At 37.7% G+C, this 4,056-nt stretch overlaps 1 long non-coding RNA gene across 1 annotated transcript in view; it reads left to right on the top strand.

Moving 5' to 3' along the window:
* The window catches only part of LOC128247640 (uncharacterized), a 30,529-nt gene extending 27,240 nt beyond the window's left edge, over positions 1 to 3,289 (top strand). The window contains exon 3 of the long non-coding RNA XR_008264014.1: positions 3,260 to 3,289. This is a non-coding gene — a long non-coding RNA (uncharacterized LOC128247640). The remainder of the gene's footprint in view (positions 1 to 3,259) is intronic.
* Positions 3,290 to 4,056: the final 767 nt, after the last annotated feature.

Here is a 4,056-nt window from a genome sequence, read left to right as displayed (position 1 = left end):
AGTTCGAATCCCGGATCGGGCTGCGTGTTGTGTTCTTGAGCAAGACACTTTATTTCACGTTGCTCCAGTTTACTCAGCTGTAGAAATGAGTTACGACGTCACATGTGCCAAGCTGTATCGGCCTTTGCCTTGGATAACACTGGTGGCGTGGAGATGGGAGACCGGTATGCATGGGCGACTGCCGGTCTTCCATAAACAACCTTGCCCGGACTGTGCCTCGGAGGGTAACTTTCTAGGTGCAATCCCATGGTCATTCGTGACCGAGGGGGGGTCTCAGCAACGTAACGGGTCTTGCTCTCCGCCCCAGACTGAGAAAATAGTCAAAAGTTGGTGTCATCACTTTCATCATAATAAATCATTTCCATTTACTTGCCTAAGGCGCAAGCTGGCGAAATCATAAGCACATAAGACAAAATGTTTAGCAGCATTTCTTTCGTTTTTTTTTACGTTCTGAATTCAAATCCCACCGCGGTTAACTTTTCTTTTCATTCCTTTAGGGTTGATAAAATAAAGTACCAGTCGAATACTGATGTCAATATTAACTTCTTGTCCCCTTTTCTTCAAAATTTCTGGCCTTGATCCCTGTAAATGTTGTGATTTTGGCTACTTATACATCATGGAACCCGGGTAACCGGTCATAGGAGTAGTAAGCTTTAAAAAGATATTAAAAGAAAAAAAAAAAGAAAAAAGTAATGTACTTGCCAAATGCCTAAGCGACAATATCACTTATTTCTGTATTCTCGGACGAAGTCTAAGACTAGAAACGTTAGATTATACACGCCTTAGCACAATTTGAACTCATACAGCTCTCTTATGAACACGTCTAAAAATAAATAAATAGAAAAAGTGAAAAAGGACACATGGTCCTTTGTATGATACATGTCGAAAATTTCTTTGTCAAGTTGGTGGCTGTATTGGGAATGCTTTTGGTTTGAGAGATAAATATCCAGTAGCAATGTCAGAAAACAGTGCAATGACAGATGTCATTGAATTTATTGACTTCACTTAAGACCATGTCCTGCTTGTAAATATCATAAATGAGGTGTAAAAATAGTGAGATTTTAATCTGGCATATTTAGTAGTGAATACTCAGTGGTTTGATATCTGATCTTAACTGAGGGCATACCGTATTTCCCCCGCCTTTCTTATTAGTTTCTGCTATGTATAGATAAATTTACTATGAAATGTATATGATATACCACATTGTGAATGGGTGTTGAGTAGATAAAGAAAACAGAACTTCGAACTAGATACTTAACAGTATTTAGTTTCGAATCACAACGTTTTGGATTCAAATACTGTCAAGGTAGATTTCGTCTTTCATCACTATGGGTTGCGTTAATTATTAAACCAGCGAATCAATTCACTATGCCCAGCCAATACAAATGTTATACATACATACATACATACTTGTGTGTGTGTGCGTAAAAGTTAACTGTGAAATGTATTCAATATTGTTGATGAGTGCCGCAGGCAAAGAAGCATGTACTTGGCAAGTAAAACAACAAGCGCTGTAAAACAACAAGCGCTATAACTAGACTATTTACTCATTTAAATATTTGTCGGGGTTGCCTTATACTAACAAATCAATATATTTGATACTGTTTATCAGGTTATAATTAACTTACTTGATTGTTTAGCTCTAACAGTGAACTAATCTTAGTGAACAGCTCGAAGATGAGCTGCTTTATCAAGCTAAATTTCTAAACTCTCAAGTCAACTAATTACAAAACATCTTTTCAGTGTATCCCACTTCCAGGGGCTACATTTGACATAATGGGTTTTAGAATATTTTATATAGATCCTTATCTATAAAAACACATGGCGTTGCTTCTCATTTCCAAGAAGGACAACAGTGTTAATCCATGATTAACAGTATTTAGTTTTGAGTCACACCGTTTTGGGTAGATTTAATCTTTCATCACTATGGGTTGCATTAATTATAAAATCAGCGAGTCAATTCATTATGCCCAGCCAATACAAATGTAATATATACATGTGTGTGTATGTAAAATTGTTGATGAGTGCCGTATACATATGCAACCAAAACAACTCACGCTACTCTTTCATTACATACATGAATCGAGGCCTCAAAAGGGGAACAGGATAATAGAGTACCATTTAAAAACAAGATATAATTAATTGAAGCACCAGGGAATTAAAAGCACATCACTTCATCTTCTCTATTTTTGAACAACACAAAACTAAAAATCTTTACGATAAAATTACCATATCTTACAATCTCTGACGATATTTCACGGTAACAATACATCTACATTATTGACATAACTGTATTTCGAAGGCTGGGCTTTTTCTGTGGTGCCGGAAATTATACCTGAAAGTGAATAGCTTCTTGGGAGAAGAATTCAAGAAAACACAGTTGATATCAGAGGCAATCCTGCAAAAGTAACCGATGTACAAAACGAACCCACAGCCTGGGTCATCATCTCAGATATACTCTTCACTGACTATATCTAGCATGACGGCCCAGCTGCATTAACTAAATTTGCGTTTACTTTTTATCATAACTAAAAGATCAAATTGAGTGAGGTTATCTAAAATCATTAAGTATTTAGGTGGTGCAACTAGTGTGAGGACTTCTCAGTCGTTTGGCATGCCAATGTTAAAAGTAGCCAAAAGTGTCAGGTGGTGGTGTTAAACTGAGTAACACCAGTTTAACACCACCACCTGACACCTTACTTGGATGATAGACGGATTGTCTATCATCCAAGTAAGTCATGGCGGGAAATCGCAAACAGCCGGAACAATTACAGCAAGGCATCCGGTCTGTCGTTTTTATTGCTCCTCCAATCCAACACCCTAGGCTGGTACTTTCTTTTATCGGCCCTGAATGGATGAAAGGTAAAGATGACCTCGGCAGGATTTAAAGTCAAAGCCCAGAGAGTCGGATCAAATCGCTTTTCTACTATAACCACAAGGCTGAAATTTAGAGGGAGGGGGGCTTGTCGGTTACATCGACCCCCAGTGCTCAACTAGTATTTAGAATATAAGAACAAACAGCTCGAGGCATTCTCTCCGACACCTCGAACCACTTTGCCAAATGGCCCATTGACATCTGAAATACCTCAACAGGGTTTGAACAAGGAATGCAAAAGGACATAACTAAATACAGTCAGTTATCTGGCATGATTATGCTTCACTGGTTAGTCTTCTGTAAAAATGATTAATTGTAACAATTAATTAATTTTTCCATAAATGTTAGAATGTACTTTTATTTTCTTGATATTTATCTATTTAGGAGAATGCATATATGGCCAACAAGTTCACGTCACAATCACTTGGTTACGAGTTCGATATCATTACGCGCCCTTTGAGCAAGTGTCTTCTTATATAGATTTGGTTCGACCAAAGCCTTGTTAGTGAAATTACGGAGATCGAATCTATGTGGAGGGCGTTGAACGAATTATTATAACTATAAAGCAAATGTCCATCTTTATCATGCACCATGTCGGGTTGATACCAGCAGAAGACTACAATAGCAATGTAAGTGTCCGTGAATACTCTGACATTCACACTATATAATTCAATGACTACACAGTTCAGTTGATCGAACAGCTAGGATATTCATTTTAACAACCGATGAGATCCATATGCGTGTATTTATATGTGTGTGTGTGTATGTGTGTGTGTGTGTGTGTGTGTCTGTGTATCTATGTCTATCTGTGTTTGTGTGTGTGTGTGTGTGTGAATGTGTGTGTCTATGTGTGTGTGTGTGTGTGTGTGTGTGTGTGATATAGAGAGAGCGCATAGCAATGTGTGTTTTGGCATTTAGAGCTAAAACTTCAGGTCAGATTACAAATGTGACTCACAAATGCTCCACTCTATATAGTTGTATATGATTACCAAATATGACGTCATTGTACTTATTATTTACCTAATGTAGCGACATCAAATCATTTTTTCTCTATAGTACATACAAAAAACCAACTACATTTCCATATTCATTTACTTCCTCCTCTCTCTCTCTCTCTCTCTTTCTCTCTCTCTCTCTCTCTCTCTCTCTCTCTCTCTCTCTCTCTCTCTCTCTCTCTCTCT

This window comes from Octopus bimaculoides, chromosome 1 (assembly GCF_001194135.2).
Source record: "Octopus bimaculoides isolate UCB-OBI-ISO-001 chromosome 1, ASM119413v2, whole genome shotgun sequence".
NCBI classification, from domain to species: Eukaryota; Metazoa; Mollusca; class Cephalopoda; order Octopoda; family Octopodidae; genus Octopus; species Octopus bimaculoides.
The sequence above is the reverse complement of the archived record's forward strand: the minus strand, read 5'-3'. Positions and strand labels throughout refer to the sequence as shown.